The following is a 20,540-nucleotide window of genomic DNA, read 5'->3' as shown; positions in this document are numbered from 1 at the left end:
GCGCGTCAACTGTTTCCACATTACCACGGCATCTGAACTACGCCTGCTAAAACCCAGGTGATGGGCCCCTCGCAGTGAACTCCCGGAGAACCCGGAGGCGGCATCCTATCCAACACCCGCCAACTCCCACGCCCAGCGTAGCATGGCGGAATTCAAATCACCGCTGTAAGGTGGTACACAGCTTACCGGTTTCGACTACCTCCTACTTCCGGTATGTGGTTAGTACTGTTCAATCCTCGATCAGCACTGCCAACAACGGAACGGTCCTCAATCGACACAGGCGGAGGTCCACTTTCCAAACATTCCATATCCATAATCCAATTCCTCTCCGCCCGGTCTCCATTTTTCTTTCCTCACAGATTCATTCTCAAACCACTTTTCCATAAGTAACCAGGACCTATAGCTCGCGAGTGACAGGAATCACTCGACTTCTACCGAGCCCTAATTAAGCATTGCAATACTAACGACCTGCACACTAGTGGAGTAACTGAGGAAACCTAGGGATCATGCATCTACGGTTCCCATCAACTCCTAGAACGTAAATGCACAATAATTATATAAATAAACATTGAATACTGAAGTTAAGGGTTATGCTCCGGGGCTTGCCTGGGATTAACACTGAATTAGTTAGTGTTGGTTAGATGACACTCGCTTGACGAGCACCTGCCTTCGGTCGTGCACATCGGGATCCATCCATCCATCTTCTGGATATGTCAACCAAACATCATCTTCGGGTCCGGCTCCGACTTTATCCTTTAGCTCCACGCGTCGTACATCTAGCGTACCTATATGATATGCAACGATGCAAATGCATGAACGTAAAGAAAACAACACACGAGGCATTTAAAAGGCATACAAGATAAACCGAGTCACACCACACCGATTTAAGCACCAAAAGGTGTTTAATTAGATACTACTCAAATCTTCCATAGAAAGATAGCAAGGAACATCAAGTATGGTAAGCAAAGCACGAGAGAGCAACTAAAGACTTTATTTAGCTAACAAGCCAACATAAGCAAGTTTTATAAAAACCACCAACATACTAGTTCTAAATGATTTCACAAGGTTAGCACATGAACAAAACAAGTTGCCGCAATTATCTATGCAGGAAGACATTTCTTAGCAAAAACAAAAGAAAAACTATATCTAGGAACCATATAAATGTAAAAACTTGTCATGCAGCAAGAACCTGATAGCACAACTTAATTAGCATGACAATATACTGATAAAGAGTGTAAAAACAAATTACCAACATTTATTTCTAACATAAAGCATTTATTTTAGCCTAAACAAGACAAGCTGAACAAAAATAGATTTACACACATGTGCATAGGTTTTGGACATGAAATTTTTACAGTGAACTAAACATGTAAAGAGTAAGCTATTTCATAAATTTCATAATTTTTCAACTTCCAAAACTGCAGATATTAAATAAACAAGCTAAAACAAGCATTATTCATGATTAAATCAAAATATCACAGAAACATTAAACAACCAGCAGCTTAAATATTTTTCCTAAGTTATACATGTCAAAACAAAGCTATCCCAACTGGTTTTACCTTTTTACCATTTTTCTACTATTTACTATGCATTTTCAAAGCTTGCAACCACTTAAACTAACATTTAAACTAGATCAAAAATTATTTAGAAACTTAAGATCAACCTGCAAGGAAAGTTGTAGATCTTAGAACAAGGAATCCAACAAATTTTAGTTTGCATTTTTCTGATTTTTCTATGATTTACTACGATTTTTCAAAGTTTCAGCCAATGTATTACAAAGGAACCCTTCGCAGCACTATTCATATGAGTCATAGACTTCGCAGAAAACCCCCTGGACTTGTTCCAATTCTTGTGTGGAGCCCCTGGTCGCGATTTTTGGAACAGAGAGGCTCGGGGAGCTTTGTACCAGCAAGAGGAGGCCTTCCCGGCGGCCGGGGAGGGGTGGGGGAGCATGAGGGACACGAGAGCTACCTCTGGGTGGTCTCGTTGAGGGTTGGGGGCGACCGGAGAGGCGCCGGCGCCGGGAGCAGTGAGCGGCGGCGGTGGCGGCGCCATGAACGAGCATGGAAACTTGTGGAACGCGATGGAACGTGGAGAGCACGAGCTTCAGCGAGTCGAGAGGAGTCGATTCTAGCCGTTGGTTGGTGGAAACTGTGGCCGAGAGATGGAGTTCGGCGACGGCCTGAGTTTCGACGAAACTTTAATGGAGACCGGTGGGCGGGGGTGTCGATTCCAACTGGGGAGAGCTTGGCCGGGAGTTGAGGTTGCGGGAGGAGGTGCGGGTGGATGTGGTGCGGCTCCTCGCGGAGTGAATCGAGGCGCGGTGGCCCAGGATGGCCGGAGCGGCGGCGATAGCGGCTCTGCTCGGCTCGACCAAGCTAGAGGAGGGAGGAACTGGAAGGGGGAGAGGGAGTGGATAGAGATGCCGAGAGAGGATAAGGCCGGGGAGGTCGCGAAGGCTCGTGCCCAGGCTGCCACGGGAGCCGGCGCGTGGCGCGCACAGCACGTCGGCGAGCAGGTGCTCGCCGCGCGTCACGTGGCCATGGGTGGCGGAAGGGAGCAGATAAACACCGGGAGAAAATGGTTCAACGAAACTTAGCTCGATTTTGACCGTCCAAAACTCAAAACTTCATATAGAAACTCGAAAAATTCCAAGAATGAAAGTTGTTCAAAATTTGATTTCCTCCAACTTTTGTTTTAGGCAAAACTTTATTTGAAGATCAAATCATGGTTCAAAATTTGAAATGTTAAAACCAAAGCATTAATGTCCTATTCAAAGCAAAATTAAAAGTTTTCATCAAATTTTTGTACTGAAACTTGAAAAACCATAAACACGAAAGTTTTTCGCCATTCCAAACTCTACAACTTTGTTTTTAGGCAAAAGTTTATTTGAGCAAGAATTTAAAAATTATTTTTAAAGCATGTTTCATTGGATTTGAAAATTAGTCATCATTTCATGTGTTAACAAGCTAGCAAAAAATGTAATTAAAAGATTTTATGCATGCAAGGTTAGTGCTAACAACGATATCAAATACACGATTAACCATAACTACAGGTGATTAACACCTGGGGTGTTACAACCCTACCCCCTTAAAAGAATCTCGTCCCGAGATTCAGAAGAAAGACTTTCAAGGAGAGAGGAACAGATTAACCATCAAAGCCAGCTGGACAAAGTCACATTAGAGAAGATTGCTGTTGACGATATGATCCTTTGCAGATAAAGAGTGAGAACGTAGAGAAAGTTTAAGAAGCAAGGTATCAAAATCACGATATCTCCCACGATTTTCTTCGATTAGTAACTTGTCCAACTTCAGTGTTGTATGCCCTCTCGTTCCAACAGCAATAGCATAGGTAGTTTTGATCCTCTCGGCAGATTTAACAGGGTCGCTTGTCTACCACCCTTTTTCAGTCTTCTAATATTTTCGTCCATTAACAGTTCTTTCAAAGACCAGCCCCTTCGTAAATTCGGAAGAAAGACTCACTAGATTTTGGGCCGGTATAGAGATTTCCAGGCAGAACCACGAACGCTAGATGCGGGGAATGCCCACAAGGAGATAGCATACCGACATAGTTGTATAAGGGATCATGATTAGCAATCTCAATACCATCAGGTGTCGAGCGGTACCAGCCTGTGTCGATTGCTCAGAGTAGGCTCTTGGTTTCATTGCGGTGCTGCCAGGAATATTTCCAACGAGAAATCCCTTGTAGCATAAATAGATCGTGCATGGATAAGAATTACAAGACGGAGGGATAGCAAGGAGGTGATCAAAAAACGGAAGTATAACATGAGAGTAATAGAGATTCGCTACCACAAACTGCAAGAAATAAAACTCTTGTTTAAGCTTCACATACAGATTAGATTGCGTCCATCGACACGATTACTTGATTAACGAGCAACATTAGATTCTGTCCGGTTGAGCACCCACATGAGATAAGGCCGATAAACATAAATAAAAAAAACTGAGGAAAAAAAATAGAGATGAAACAAGCAGCGTACAAAACAAAAATGATAAAGTAATGACATGATTTACGAGGAAAAGATTCTAAGGCCAAGGCATAAAAAGAGATTAATCTTGCACCAGATCCTCTTTAGAATAAGCGACAGAGAGGTTCAACCATGATTGTTTGGTAGAATTTGACCAGCAGGCACATGAGCCTACTACAGATATAGACGAGTATTTGAGAAAACTTAACTGGGTTGGCGAGTCAACAAAAGGTCTACACGATGCATAGTTACTAGATTTTTTTGTAGCACAATAACCGTAACTAGCACTGCATATAGGATTTTCTAGCTCCAAACCTTGATCAGGGTCATTTATGGAACTCCAAAGATTACGAACACATTCCAGATCTAGGATTTTGCCACTAAAGCGAAAGGAACTTCCTCCTTGCATGCAGCCAGGGACGCCTCCTGATGACGATGATCGTTTTTAAGAAAGCATCAAACTCGTTTCGTACACGGTTCTTCAGCTAGATAGGATAACTGAGTCAAAATAAGGTTTTCAGATCTTAAAAGAAAAGTTAAACCGAACAAGGAATGATGATGAGACAAGATGGTCAGTTCTCACAATGCTGAGATCATGACATGAAGAAAGCGGATGTCGGTGAGATTCAGCACAAGGCTTGGGAGAACAAGTGAGGATAGCACGGAAGATGGGTTTAAATGGAAATTTCGGAACATCCTTGCTCAGAATTATATTATTTGAATGAGTTGCACGATACTAGTTGTAAAACATGTTTATTTATGCTAATGCGATGCCACCATGCCAAGAAATAAAGATAAAATGTTCCACCCCAAAGTGCAAATGCTTGATGGCTCGGATAATGATGCACTCCTGGAATGCATGATTGCAATGCTGGTGCAACACGATGATAAAATGTTCCATACACAATGAAATGGTGCATATGACCTGATGCATTAGTTATGATGCTGGCCCAATGATGCATACACCATGGTGCAAAGATGATGAGGCCCAGGTTTTATGCATATATGAGGTGCACAAAATATGATGCATACACGCATGAGTTTGCGATGCACACAATACAACACGCGTCTTAGGACCGTTCTCTCGTGACTAAACTCGTGTTAACCCTATACCCTTGAGTAAGTATTAGAAGTTAGGACACTAGTAAGGGTTGCATAAGAATGGATTGAGGTGAGGTATGTCACATATACCGAGACACCAGCGCGCTCCTAGTGGCTCCATCATGTGGCTGCAACACACATGAGGCCCTAGGTTCCGTCACGGCATCAGGGTCATGCAACTAAACACCACCACAAGAGAAAACAAGAGTAGCAACCCAACAGGCCAGAAGAGTCAAGATAGGTTAGAGGGAATCCAAGACAACCCACGATGTTACACTCGAACGCATTCCCGTTAGTCAATCTATGGATTCTCGACAATGATGCAACACCATGCACTGACCAATGACGTGATGCATGATTGTTGCAATGACTGTATTCAAAAAGTTATTTTGTCATAAACTTTTTTTTTAATTTATCCAAAACTACTGAGCAAGAATGGAATGTACAAAGTTCCGGTGTTAGAATCAAAATAGCCAACAATATAGATTACGAAATCAATGATAGGCCGATCATTGAACGATGGATTGAAAGACTTTGTTGGCAAATTCAAGGCTTTGCCATGAAAAGTAATAGTGGTTTTGTTGGAATTGGTCCAAGACATGAATCAAGAGGTTGACTTGAATGACAAGCTAAGATCTACTGGAAAGGTTCTCACATGATCCAAAGCCGCTGAGAAAGATCTTCTCAACCAGGGTCAGACTAGCAGATTGTATAGGTCTCACTACTAACAACACAAAATCTAGGTGAACCTTAAGGTAAAAGCATCACATTTTAGCAAACGACGCGACAAGCATGACAATCAATCAAACTCAAGATTATGCCAAGATGCATGCACGTTCTAGCGTTTCTCACCCAAACAAGTACCAAAATATGGTATACGAGGACAATCGGTGGCACAATTACGTTCTCTCCCTATATATATAGACTAGTCGTTCCTACGATCAATGATTTTATAACGCGCTTAACGTGGTTAGTTTCCTGCAAAAGAACACAGAGATAGATATAAATATCCATTTCTGGACCCTTCGTGCCAGCACACACGAACGGCCCCCATGTGTCCTACGCCACACGGGTAACGCATATGCAGTTTTCCACATATTCACACATACATTACCATCCACTATAGAGATGGCACCCAGACGTTCGACGCTGAATGGGCAGCGCTGCATACGTCATAACAACGTATTCACTTCCCGTACACTCGCCTTACGGGACATCCAAGGGTAGACGTGTCCCAAGGGTCACGGTCATGGCCAACCGCATGACAGGTTTACATCTCGTAACATTGCCTTACGAAATGGCCGTGATCACAATCACACGACATGAAATCCGCACTCCATATCAGGCGGCAGATAGCGACAGGCTTGTTTGAATTGAGCCTTGTCACCTCCTCGTATGCTCAACATACGGGACCCGCGCACGTATGAAACACGTGGGCTATTCTAAGGACTATCAGAACACTCACCTTGCTTACCTCAGCGTAGGTGCGTCGTTACAGAATAACAATTGTGCACCAAAGTAAGGTTTAACGGAAAGTAAATGCTGGAAGTGCTGGAATAAAATAGATACATAAATGCCACCATAACTAATAAAACCTAGATAGGGCATACGAGCTATCTATCTTATTCCTTAGCGCAGCTAGCGTCAAACTTTCGAAACCGAACATTTTGCAAGCCAAAAAGTTAGTTTTAAACTTAATTAAGCATGCAAGTAATCATCCCCAGTGCGTTTCGGCTCTGATACCAGCTGTAACAGGACCGCCCAAATTAAACCGGCTTAAGTGCGCTAACTATCATCTTAATGTTTAATCAAGTTACTGTGCACTTAAAACGGTGTAATCCGGACGTCTGTCGGTTTAAGGATCGAAAAACACTGGAAGTCTCGCACGAAGACGAGCACAGATGATTACAAGCAGACAAAATTTCTCAAAGTTAATTTACAAAGTGGAGTTTTACACACAAGTTTACGTAAAATATCAGAGTTCAAAATGCAGCGGAAACTAATTAGAAGTTGAGTTTAGAAAAACAACGATTACTACGATGACGTGAGGACGTCACATCGAGCCCACCGATGTGAATCCTGGTTAGCTCCAGCCAGCAGCAGTTACCTGAAAACAGGGTGACAACAAACCCTGAGTATACTAATACTCAGCAAGGCTTACCCGACGTTGGGTATACTTAGCCCATTATCTAGACATGCCAGGCTTTTTGGCTCTGGAGTTCTTTTGCTGAAATGCTGCTAGGAGTGAATCCTTACTTTCAATATTTTAGCTCCATTTAGTACAGCGAGTATTAACTAAATTCGCCTAAACATCTAGAGCACACATGGTGGAGCATATTATTCTTCAGTAACTCACAAACCAATCTTTTCCATTCCTCTTTCATTCCATTTTCTTACTACGATGTGACAAAGAGATCAAGGCTCTCATAACCGCGAGTCACGGCGAATCGATCCGATTTAACCTTGCAAGGTGGACCTAACTCACACGACACATGCAAGCCCTGTCGGGCCACGCGCGTCAACTGTTTCCACATTACCACGGCATCTGAACTACGCCTGCTAAAACCCAGGTGATGGGCCCCTCGCAGTGAACTCCCGGAGAACCCGGAGGCGGCATCCTATCCAACACCCGCCAACTCCCACGCCCAGCGTAGCATGGCGGAATTCAAATCACCGCTGTAAGGTGGTACACAGCTTACCGGTTTCGACTACCTCCTACTTCCGGTATGTGGTTAGTACTGTTCAATCCTCGATCAGCACTGCCAACAACGGAACGGTCCTCAATCGACACAGGCGGAGGTCCACTTTCCAAACATTCCATATCCATAATCCAATTCCTCTCCGCCCGGTCTCCATTTTTCTTTCCTCACAGATTCATTCTCAAACCACTTTTCCATAAGTAACCAGGACCTATAGCTCGCGAGTGACAGGAATCACTCGACTTCTACCGAGCCCTAATTAAGCATTGCAATACTAACGACCTGCACACTAGTGGAGTAACTGAGGAAACCTAGGGATCATGCATCTACGGTTCCCATCAACTCCTAGAACGTAAATGCACAATAATTATATAAATAAACATTGAATACTGAAGTTAAGGGTTATGCTCCGGGGCTTGCCTGGGATTAACACTGAATTAGTTAGTGTTGGTTAGATGACACTCGCTTGACGAGCACCTGCCTTCGGTCGTGCACATCGGGATCCATCCATCCATCTTCTGGATATGTCAACCAAACATCATCTTCGGGTCCGGCTCCGACTTTATCCTTTAGCTCCACGCGTCGTACATCTAGCGTACCTATATGATATGCAACGATGCAAATGCATGAACGTAAAGAAAACAACACACGAGGCATTTAAAAGGCATACAAGATAAACCGAGTCACACCACACCGATTTAAGCACCAAAAGGTGTTTAATTAGATACTACTCAAATCTTCCATAGAAAGATAGCAAGGAACATCAAGTATGGTAAGCAAAGCACGAGAGAGCAACTAAAGACTTTATTTAGCTAACAAGCCAACATAAGCAAGTTTTATAAAAACCACCAACATACTAGTTCTAAATGATTTCACAAGGTTAGCACATGAACAAAACAAGTTGCCGCAATTATCTATGCAGGAAGACATTTCTTAGCAAAAACAAAAGAAAAACTATATCTAGGAACCATATAAATGTAAAAACTTGTCATGCAGCAAGAACCTGATAGCACAACTTAATTAGCATGACAATATACTGATAAAGAGTGTAAAAACAAATTACCAACATTTATTTCTAACATAAAGCATTTATTTTAGCCTAAACAAGACAAGCTGAACAAAAATAGATTTACACACATGTGCATAGGTTTTGGACATGAAATTTTTACAGTGAACTAAACATGTAAAGAGTAAGCTATTTCATAAATTTCATAATTTTTCAACTTCCAAAACTGCAGATATTAAATAAACAAGCTAAAACAAGCATTATTCATGATTAAATCAAAATATCACAGAAACATTAAACAACCAGCAGCTTAAATATTTTTCCTAAGTTATACATGTCAAAACAAAGCTATCCCAACTGGTTTTACCTTTTTACCATTTTTCTAATATTTACTATGCATTTTCAAAGCTTGCAACCACTTAAACTAACATTTAAACTAGATCAAAAATTATTTAGAAACTTAAGATCAACCTGCAAGGAAAGTTGTAGATCTTAGAACAAGGAATCCAACAAATTTTAGTTTGCATTTTTCTGATTTTTCTATGATTTACTACGATTTTTCAAAGTTTCAGCCAATGTATTACAAAGGAACCCTTCGCAGCACTATTCATATGAGTCATAGACTTCGCAGAAAACCCCCTGGACTTGTTCCAATTCTTGTGTGGAGCCCCTGGTCGCGATTTTTGGAACAGAGAGGCTCGGGGAGCTTTGTACCAGCAAGAGGAGGCCTTCCCGGCGGCCGGGGAGGGGTGGGGGAGCATGAGGGACACGAGAGCTACCTCTGGGTGGTCTCGTTGAGGGTTGGGGGCGACCGGAGAGGCGCCGGCGCCGGGAGCAGTGAGCGGCGGCGGTGGCGGCGCCATGAACGAGCATGGAAACTTGTGGAACGCGATGGAACGTGGAGAGCACGAGCTTCAGCGAGTCGAGAGGAGTCGATTCTAGCCGTTGGTTGGTGGAAACTGTGGCCGAGAGATGGAGTTCGGCGACGGCCTGAGTTTCGACGAAACTTTAATGGAGACCGGTGGGCGGGGGTGTCGATTCCAACTGGGGAGAGCTTGGCCGGGAGTTGAGGTTGCGGGAGGAGGTGCGGGTGGATGTGGTGCGGCTCCTCGCGGAGTGAATCGAGGCGCGGTGGCCCAGGATGGCCGGAGCGGCGGCGATAGCGGCTCTGCTCGGCTCGACCAAGCTAGAGGAGGGAGGAACTGGAAGGGGGAGAGGGAGTGGATAGAGATGCCGAGAGAGGATAAGGCCGGGGAGGTCGCGAAGGCTCGTGCCCAGGCTGCCACGGGAGCCGGCGCGTGGCGCGCACAGCACGTCGGCGAGCAGGTGCTCGCCGCGCGTCACGTGGCCATGGGTGGCGGAAGGGAGCAGATAAACACCGGGAGAAAATGGTTCAACGAAACTTAGCTCGATTTTGACCGTCCAAAACTCAAAACTTCATATAGAAACTCGAAAAATTCCAAGAATGAAAGTTGTTCAAAATTTGATTTCCTCCAACTTTTGTTTTAGGCAAAACTTTATTTGAAGATCAAATCATGGTTCAAAATTTGAAATGTTAAAACCAAAGCATTAATGTCCTATTCAAAGCAAAATTAAAAGTTTTCATCAAATTTTTGTACTGAAACTTGAAAAACCATAAACACGAAAGTTTTTCGCCATTCCAAACTCTACAACTTTGTTTTTAGGCAAAAGTTTATTTGAGCAAGAATTTAAAAATTATTTTTAAAGCATGTTTCATTGGATTTGAAAATTAGTCATCATTTCATGTGTTAACAAGCTAGCAAAAAATGTAATTAAAAGATTTTATGCATGCAAGGTTAGTGCTAACAACGATATCAAATACACGATTAACCATAACTACAGGTGATTAACACCTGGGGTGTTACAATACCCATCAGGGAAAATCAAGGTTTGGAACCATTCTAGTACTTGTCTCCTCTGGGGCCTCGTCAGAACGAAATCGGCCTTAGGCTTTCTCCACGCCTTGCCTGATCCGGGAGGCCTCATTTTTAGCTTTGGTCTATCGCATAACGTTTCCTGATCCACTCTGGCCTTAACATTATCCTTTGTCTTATCTGAAATATCCATGATTGTTCCGAACAATGCCTCGCCGACATTCTTTTCGGAGTGCATCATATCAATGTTATGTGGAAGAAGAAGGTCAGCCACATAGGGGAGCCTCCACAAGCCCGACTTCTGCGCCCAAGCATGTTGCTCACCATATCCCACAAAACCCCCACCTTCAGCATTGATCACGAGACCATCTAATTGAGCACGAATGTCGGCACCCGTCATCATCTACGGTGGATGGTCTTTAACTTCAACACCTTTTGTAAAGTTCTTCTTATCTCGTCTGAATGGATGGTCAAGAGGTAGGAATTGTCGATGTTTGTCGAACGAAGAATACTTGCCACCCTTCCGCAACCAAATGAACATCAATGCTGCCTTGCATACTGGACAAGGGAAATTCTCGTAGACACACCAGCCACAGAATATCCCATACGCCGGCAGGTCATGCAGGGAATAGTGGTACCAAACATATATTCTGAAGTTTGTCTTTGTAGCTCGATCATATGTCCAAACCCCATCGTCCCAAGCATGGAGCAAATCGTCAATCAGGGGCTCCATGTACACACTCATATTATTTACAGGGTGCCCAGGAATTATCAACGACAAGAATATGTTCTGTCGTTGAAAAATAACGCCAGGTGGGAGATTCAGTGGGATAACGAACACGGGCCAACAGGTGTAAGGCGCAGCCGACATTCCATAGGGATTGAAGCCATCTGTCGCCAGCGCAACACGTACATTACGAGCCTCCAAAGCTTTGTGATGGTGAATCCCGTCGAAATGGGTCCATGATTGAGCATCGGATGGATGCACAAGGTTATCAGGATTGTAACGAGTTCCCATTTTGTGCCATGTCATCTGCTTCGCGGATTCCTCGGTCATGAACAGACGTTGGATCCTTGGTATGGGCGGCAGGTACCGTAGGACTTTCACGGGGACCGCGAGCTGCCTCTTCTGACCATCACCAGAGTCTACCTCTACAAACCTAGAGGATTCACTCTTTGGATAGTACTTTGCTTCAGCATGTTCTTTTCTAAATAAGATGCATCCCTTGGGACAGGCATGTATCTGTTCATATTGCATCTTCAGTGCATGAAGGAGTTTCTGCGCCTCATACATGCTCTTTGGAAGAATGTGCCCTTCTGGAAGCATGCTGCCAATAACTTGTAACATAACATCAAAGGCATCTTGACTCAAGGTAAACTGGGACTTCACGGCCATTAGGCGGCCAATGGCATCCAGCTGTGAAACCTTGGTATGACCGTGAAGGGGTTGCTGAGCTGCAGCCAACATATCATAGTACGCCTTCGCGGTTGCCTCTGGCTCCTCCTCCTCCCTACGTTCTTCATCAAAGTGTGCTTCATGAAAGTCATCTAACATGTCTGCAACCCCGGCATCAGTGTCATGTTCTTCGATGCGTTGCCTAACGACCTTGTTTCTCATACGATTGGCTTCGCCATGGTAGGTCCACCGGGTGTAGTCTCTCGTAAATCTATAATTGTAAAGATGATTCGTCATGACTTCGCGTGTTTGTCGACACGTGTTCCCACATTTGTTGCACGGACACCAGGTGGTATTGCCTCTTTTGAGCTTTGCAAATGCTCCGTCCAAGAAAGTCTCGGTCTTGTCAATCCACTCCCCGGACAACTGACCCCCACATTTCCATCCAGTATACATCCACGCACGGTCATCCATCCTCTATCATATCAATGAATAATATAATATAAAAGATCATCCTTGCATCTACACGATGTCTACCATTTCTAATAGGTTAAGATAGGTCCTAATCCCACCCGAGAGGATGCGTAGCTGGGGTTGGTTCTCATGCTCTACACCGATCCGAGGCAGAATTTCGGCAGCACCTCCCCGCTGTTCTCCAAATACACGTCTCGAAAAAGGAGATTGTGTATCCGGAGAACAACGAGGAGATGATGCCGAGACTCCGTCTCGGATCGGCGTAGACCATGAGAACTAACCTCATCTACGCACCCTATCGGGCTGTCCAAAAAACATGGACAATTCGAAACAGATACGGTCATACATATACAAAGATCTGCATATTTCGAACCGTATCTCCTTCGAACGGGAGACGCCTAACATAGTTAAAGGAGCTACAAACAAGAGATGGAGCGAGGGGCCTTTCGCACGTGCTCACCTAGGGCTTGATGGCGGGCGAGGCGATGACGCGCGTGTCGGTGCAGACGGATTGCGTCATGGCTCAACGACGGCGTGCCACTTGACACTAGGCTCTCCTGCAAAAAAATGACTACAGTTGTGTCACTTCAAAATGTCGGCAGCAACTACGATTCTCTACAATTCGGCAACCAATTGACAATCTCTACAATTCTACGCAACAGATATGAATAGGATGAAGTAAATCTGCTAGGGCGACTAGGCCGAACCTTCCTCCCCATGGGCAGGGGCACAACGACAGCGGCCGGGACGATGACGGCTTCGATGCGGCGGAGAGGGCCGAGGACCTGCTCAGGCCGAGGCAGCCAGGCACGGCATAGCGAGGCATCGGAGAGGGCCGAGGACCTGCTCAGGCCGAGGTAGTTAGGCACGGCACGGCGAGGCGTCGGAGAGGCCGGTTGCGGCTGCCGCTGCGGTGGGCCGGGGCGCGTGGAGAGTGGTGGGCAGGTGCTGCGCGGTCGGGGCGCACGGCGGGCCTCGCGCCGCGGAACGGCGTGGCGGGGTGAGCCGGGTGGAGGCGTGGCGGGTCGGTGGCACCGGCCTCCCGGCTGTGGCCCGCCTGGCCGTGCGCCGTGGGCGGGTGGCAGTGGCTCGGCGTGGGCGCGGCGGGGCGGTGGCACCGGCATCCCGCGCGCAAGGCGCAGGGACGACGGCCCGGCTGTGGCCCGCCTCGCCGTGCGCCGTGGGCGTGGGCGACGCCTCGGCGTGGGCGGGTAGCGGCGGCTCGGCGTGGGCGGGTGGCCGCAGCGAGGAAGCGAGCTAGCGGCGAGGAGGCGACGTCGGCATGGCGAGGTGAGGCGCAGCGACCTGGGTGGAGGCGACAACGGCCCGGGCGTGGCGACCGGGAGGAGGTGACCGCGGCCCGGGTGTGGCGACCGGGGAGGAGGCGCGGTGGGTCGTGGAGGAGGCGACGGCGGCCCGGGCGTGGAGGCGCGGTGGCTCATGGGTCCACGCGCGGCGCGTCGAGGAAGCGGCGGCGATGGCATGGTGGCGCGGCGGCGTTGGGGCGGCGGCGGGGCGGCGCGGTGGAGGCGGGGTGGCATGGCGGCGTGGCGGCGGCAGCGTGGTGGCGCGGCGGCGGCGGCGGCGTGGAGGCGGGGGCGGAGTGGAGGCGCGGCGGCAACACGAGTGAAGTGAGTGGCTGTCGGCACGGAATCAAAACGGCTAAGTGCTGTTGCCGCGCCTTTGCCGTGTGCCTAGATCCAAAGCACATGGCAAAGAGCCTTTTTGCCGTGTGTCCAGATACAGAGCACACGACAAAGGGGCCCTTTGCCGTGTGCATTTAATAGAGGCACACGGCAAACAAAAAAACAAAATTATTTTCCATATATCTTAAACTAAATTTTATTGTTTAAATAATTGAAACATCTTGCAAACATCACTCAACAATTTTAAGTTTGATGAATTCATGCAAAAAAATCCATTATTTCATGTAGGCATATGTATATATCACATGTTATTATTTACTTCTAAAAAATTAAGAAATACCAAAAAGATACAAAAAATAACAAAAAATTGGCATGACACAAACTAAGTAGTCTATTGCATATACAAAAAGTTTAGAAGTCCAACCCCAATTCGCCCGTCACTTTGAATAGAAATCTGAGTGACTCCTTCGTATTAACTCTTCGAATCTTCTCGGAGTTTGACCGCGTTATAAGCAGTGTCCGTGACAACTTGTGCGAATCTTTCTCAATTTTTTTACCTCAGGCTACACACACGAAATGATGATATCCGAACAAATCTTGTGATTTTTAGGCTTCATTTGCTTTTTATAGAATTTTAAAACGATATGACTAGACGATCCTAGTCATGGTACATGACCAAGATCTTCGAATTTTCCATCCATTTTTTTGATATGGTCTCACATGGGACTTCTGGGTGTGAATATCATTTTTTTCCTTACAGTATTGAACTACATACAATTATTGTAGTTCAAATTTGACTATTTCTCTAAAATTCGGTTTCATGAAATTAAAATGTTAAATATAGAAAAAGAACCAAAAAATACCAAAATATAGATTATAGACCCATGAACAATATGAAGATACCCACAAAATTTTTAAGGGCTGGTTCAAATTTTTTGAATCACATTTGTCGTGTGCTCGTGAAGAGGTACACGGCAAAGACCAAAAACACACGGTAAATTAAAGGGCAAAACAGCACACGACAAACATCTTTGCCGTGTGCCCTACGGGCTAGCACACGGCAAAAATTTGGCCTGCCTGGCTTGCCCAAAATATTTTTCGTATTTTGCCGTGTCTCAAATGTTTGCCGTGTGCCGTCTATGCTAGTACACGGCAACTAATGTCTTTGCCGATGTTTGCCGTGTGCTTGATTTTTGCGGTGTGGTTCCATGAGTAGCACACGATAAAAGGGCCATTTGCTGTGCGTGTATATATATTTGCCGTGTGCTAGATCTGCGGCACACGACAAACGTGAGCTTTGCCGTGTGCCCGAAATCCAACACACGGCAAACCTTGCACACGGCAAACGTTCGGTTTCCGTCCGTACCGAGGAGTTTCACCAGGATAAACCTCGCTCCACCGATCAGCTGCCGGCCGGCGGGCGGTGGCCAAGGCCAGGGCGCGCGCCGCCGCCGAGCATGTGAATGCGAGGGATGTGGATTCGCTTCGATTCGGCCGAGCGCGCGTGGGGCGCGTGTGATGAGGGATGGTCGCGTCCAACGCGCACGGCCGGCGGGGCAGCTAGCATCTCTGCACGTAACGTTGGTGGCGACTGGCGAGGTGGTCTCGCCCGTGGCTAGCGTGGCTAAGCTACCCTCCCTACTAAGCTATGTGGCCTGCTGGTCTTTGATGCCGCCGTTTTCAGTTGTGGCAAGGTCGCCACCTGGACCACCTTGGAACTGTAGGCCGTTAATTGATCGCGTGGTACTACAAGGGGGCTATCATTGACGGGATATACTCTTGCCGGTTCTGGTCAGAACTTGCTGCGATTGTTCGGGACCAACTCGAGATATATCGAAGCCAACGACATTTCGGTACGGTGCAATAAACGTCAAGCGAACTGGCAAACGCGTCTCTGAATGCTAGCTGTTCCAGGATGCTACGTGCTAACCACACTCGATCAAGCAGCAGTCCATCAGAGATATCTTCCCATATAGGAGTTGTAACACCCTGCCCGGATACTCTGGCTGTAGACCCGGATACTCCGGACATAGAGTTCCTAGTTCATGTAATTTTTGTCTTCTAGGCCCCACAATCATTAAAACAGGGATCTCACCCTCTCTCTCCCTCACAACTCCCTCTCCCTCTCCCCCTCACGTGCACTCTCTCCCTCTTCCTCATGAGCTCCCTCTCTCTCTCTAGTGCCCTAGAGTGCAAATGCTCCCTCTCAACTTGATTCCAAGGCTAAGGAAGCTTCAATCGGCGTGGAGAACCCTTTCCCCCATGTGCTCCTCCTCGGGGTGGCTTTGGATTTCAAGTTCTTCATTCAAGAAAAACTCATCCTAGGTATTCAACTTGTGCCGCCCCGATCTATGTTTCTAGGAGGTTTTAAGTGATTTCTTTTGGTCAATCAACTCTATATGCATCCCTCAACTAGGATCTAAAAGGGTTTTGATTTTGGTGGGTTGGTTTTGCCAAAATCAAGATTTCAGTTTTGGGGGCGAAAATGCTGTCGGGCCCGGAGACTCCGGGTATAAGCGCGGATACTCCGGGTTTGGGACACTCCGGGGGAAACTCCGGGTATAGGCCCGGAAACTCTGGACTTGGGGGTCCGGACACTCCGGGTAGTGGTCCGGATATTCCGAATCTCTGGAAATGTTGTCAACTGGTATGGGTGTATTTTTATGTAGATTATTAGTACTTATACTTGTTCAATGACTAATTTACCATTACAAGTCATAATTACATTTCTCATATCATATGCATACGTGTAGCAGCCGCCGTAGAGGAGGTTGTGTACGAGGTGATTGCGGAGCCCCAGGAGCAGCCAGAGCGAGCCAAGCAGGAGGTTCACAAGGACTCGACCCAAGACCCAGCTGAGCCCAGTGTCGAGCAGCAGCCCGAAGGCAAGCCCCGGTGCATGCCCTATTATTTCAAATTTATGACACATATATATGTATTTCTAATACTTGTGCATTAGGTTTAGGAATTGATTGGAACCCTAGTTGTATGATCCCTAGGTTTCCTTGAGAATACTAGTATGAATAGGATGAGAGACAAGCTATGCTTACTAGATCCCGGTAGAAGTCGGGTGATTTCTGTTCACTCGCGAGATATAGGTCATCTCATTATTGTCAATATATGGAATATTGGCATATGTAGGAAAAGAAAAGAATTGGGAGACCGGGCGGGGAGAGGTTAGCCCCGTCTGTGTCAGTTAAGGACCGTTCGTTGTCTGGCTCTGTGATCATGTTTGAATTGTACTAATCGCATGCCGGGAGTAGGAGGTAGTCAAAACCGGTAAGCCGAGTACTGCCTCACCTCAAAAGTACAGGACTCCATCTCACCTCCTGGGGTAGTCGAGTAGTCGCGGAGAAATGGGGATGCAAATGTTTACTTTTGGTGGTCTCACGTTGAGCTCGGCGCACCATATGATGGTGGGGCAGTCCTGTAGTTCGAGGCGGGGAGGGGAAAGGTTGGTGTGTGAGGTCCGACGGGTCCTTTGCGTGCCGTGTTGGTTAGGTCCACCTTGCAAGGTTATAACGGATCGATTCGCCGTCAGTCGCTCTCGGATATGAGCACCTTGATCGCAGCACTGCATCGTAGTAATGCTTTATGGAATATAAGTGAGGTTTGGAAATTGTTATCCTGGATTAATATTCTATGTTTGTTATGGTTGCTTAGAAGATGCAAATACTAGTCAATGATTTAAACATATAGAATATGGTGCTAAAAGTTGAAATTAAGGATTCCCTTTAGAGGCTTTTTCTGCAAAATAACCACCAACCAAAAGCCGTGCATGTCTAGATAGAGGCTATGTATACCCCTGGTCGGGTAAGCCTTGCTGAGTATTAGTATACTCAGGGTTTTGTTGGAAAAATAATTTTAGGACCCGCACACGTAAACTTCTGTCCGTGTTGCGCCAAGTTCGTTCGACTGGATGCGGATGGGTGGAACGTCGAGGACCCAGGCGCGTAGCTTTGGAGTATTGGAATTGCACACTCGTGGGCTGAGTGTGTAATTCATTGTCGATCTTATATATTGTAGTGGACAGATTTCATGTTTATCAAACTTTGTATAAAAGGCAGTTACACTCGTATAATATTATGTATTTCGAGCTTGGTTTGTAAAACTCTTTGTTGTTATAGTTTGTCACTCTCGTATATTTTCAAATATGGGTTGTGCTTGTACCATCTGCGCCCACCTTCGCGTGGGACTACCGGTATTGTTTCGATTGGGCGTGGGTTGAGAAAGAATCGCCAAATTAAGCCGTTAAGCTAATGCACCCGATGTATTCAAATGACGGTCATTACGCTTAATTAGAGTTTTAATTTGGCGGTTCCGTCACAGCTGGTATCAGAGCCGAAACGCATCGGGGGTGGTACGAGCATGACTAATTTTCAGAGATTACAAATTAAAAATGAATTTCTGAATTAGGATGAGATTGGTTTACTAATATGGGTGGGGGTTATTCGTATTAAGCCCTTTATAGTTAGTATTAGAGTCGTGGGTAGATAGTTAGTTTTGGGTTGAGAGGGTACCGTAGGACGATCATACATCATGCATCATGTCATTCATTGTTTTAAATTCATCCATTAGGAGTGGGGATGGTGTGAAACGTCACGAGTGTGACCGGATACTCCGGATATAGGTCCGGATAGTCCGGACGAGTGTATCCGGATACTCCGGATATAGTTCCGGATATTCCGGGTGGGGGTGTCCGGATATTCCGGATATTGTTCCGGATAGTCCGGATTTGGTTGCAAAAAAATTTCCTACTTTTTGATTTAATTTGTGCTTCTTGCATTCTTCCATGGTTGATTGTTTTGTAATCAAAATCATGTGACTAATTCAATCATGGTTGAATGCAGAATGCCAGCACCTCCGAACCCTCCTGATTTGGTTCAGGCCATTGCGGCCATACTTACCGGGCGTGATGAGCAGACGGCGCTCCTCCGTCAGCTTGTGGAGCAGGGGGCAGCACCACGCCTAGGACACCACCCGCCTCCCGCTCCTGGGTACCAGGAATTTCTGGGCACTCAACCGCCGCTCTTTCACAAAGCGGACGAGCCGTTAGAAACCGACAGTTGGCTCAAGACCATCGAGTCCAAATTTACTTTATACCCATACAATGAGGGGGACAAGGCAGGATTTGCAGCTCAGCAGCTCAGGGGTCCTGCACGCACATGGTGGGACAACCATGTGGCTATGTTTCCTGTTGGTACTCAGTTTACATGGGCACAATTCTAAGAAGCATTCCGGGCACACCACATTCCAGCAGGAGTCATGAGAAGGAAGCTTAATGAGTTCATGGCCCTAAAGCAGGGCAATAATAATGTGTTGCAGTATGCCTATTTTTCAACACACTCTCACAATATGCCGGGTATCATGTGGATACAGATGAGAAGAAACAGGCGTGCTTCAGGCAGGGGCTCAGTAGTAAGCTCCAAGATCGCCTGGCAATGTTTCAGTTCAACACCTTCAGTGAGCTAGTTAATGGGGCTATCACTCAGGAGGACGCCCATCTAGCTCATAAGGCAGAGAAAAAGAGGAAGGCGCCGGCAGTAGGATCTTCTAGGAGCACCCCATAGAGGTTTCGACTGGTGCAATCGGGCCCACAGCGTGCCCCATATCAGCCACAATGGGGGTACAGGCCTCCGCAGCAACCATGGGGTTATAGGCCACCTCAGCAATCACAACTATAGGGGGTAGCTAGGCCCCCTGTTCCTCAGCAGCATGAGCAGAAGACTTGGGTGCAATAGCCGGGGGTGCGCCCGAATTTATATCCGTGCTACAACTGTGGGCAAGTGGGTCACTTTGCACGTGACTGCCAGATGCCACCCAAGCAAGGCCAGCAATCAAGTCAATAGAATCAGAAGGACAAAGTGGCTCACTTCAAGCCGGGGCAAGTACATTATACCACCCTTGAGGGTATCCCAGAAGGACCTTCAGTGATGGCGGGTACATTTTCAGTAAACGATCAACCCGTTACTATATTATTTGACTCTGGTGCGTCACACACGTTCATTAGTAAGGAATGTGCCGATAGGCTGGGATTGAAAATAGAAACCATGCCAAGTTTGTACAATATTCACTCGCCTGGGGGGCAATTAATTACCAACCAAGTTGTCAGACGAGTGCCTCTTCAGTTACAAGGAAAAGATTTCAGTGCACACCTTATAGTTCTACCAACTCAAAAAGTGGATATTATACTTGGCATGAACTGGATGAAGGAACAAGGAGTTCTTCTAGACACTAATTCACATTCTGTGCACATCAAACCTTCCATTCAAGGTTCTATGACCTTAACTCTGAGGGACCATATGCCCTCGACACTTACTCTGAACCAAATTGAGGCC

At 46.3% G+C, this 20,540-nt stretch overlaps 2 long non-coding RNA genes across 2 annotated transcripts; both read right to left on the bottom strand.

Annotated features, from left to right (window-relative positions):
- Positions 1–532: 532 nt before the first annotated feature.
- LOC120707791 lies at positions 533–4,720 on the bottom strand. The gene is made up of 2 exons (XR_005689101.1): positions 1,972–4,720; positions 533–785 (listed from the first exon to the last, which is right to left on the bottom strand). It is a non-coding gene; the product is annotated as an uncharacterized LOC120707791 (long non-coding RNA).
- Positions 4,721–8,131: 3,411 nt separating this feature from the next.
- On the bottom strand, positions 8,132–10,673 carry LOC120707790. The gene is made up of 2 exons (XR_005689100.1): positions 9,571–10,673; positions 8,132–8,384 (listed from the first exon to the last, which is right to left on the bottom strand). It is a non-coding gene; the product is annotated as an uncharacterized LOC120707790 (long non-coding RNA).
- Between the last annotated feature and the right edge of the window lie 9,867 nt (positions 10,674–20,540).

Source organism: Panicum virgatum, chromosome 5K (genome assembly GCF_016808335.1).
Source record: "Panicum virgatum strain AP13 chromosome 5K, P.virgatum_v5, whole genome shotgun sequence".
In the NCBI taxonomy this organism is placed as follows: Eukaryota; Viridiplantae; Streptophyta; class Magnoliopsida; order Poales; family Poaceae; genus Panicum; species Panicum virgatum.
This window is presented reverse-complemented; position numbering and strand designations above follow the sequence as displayed.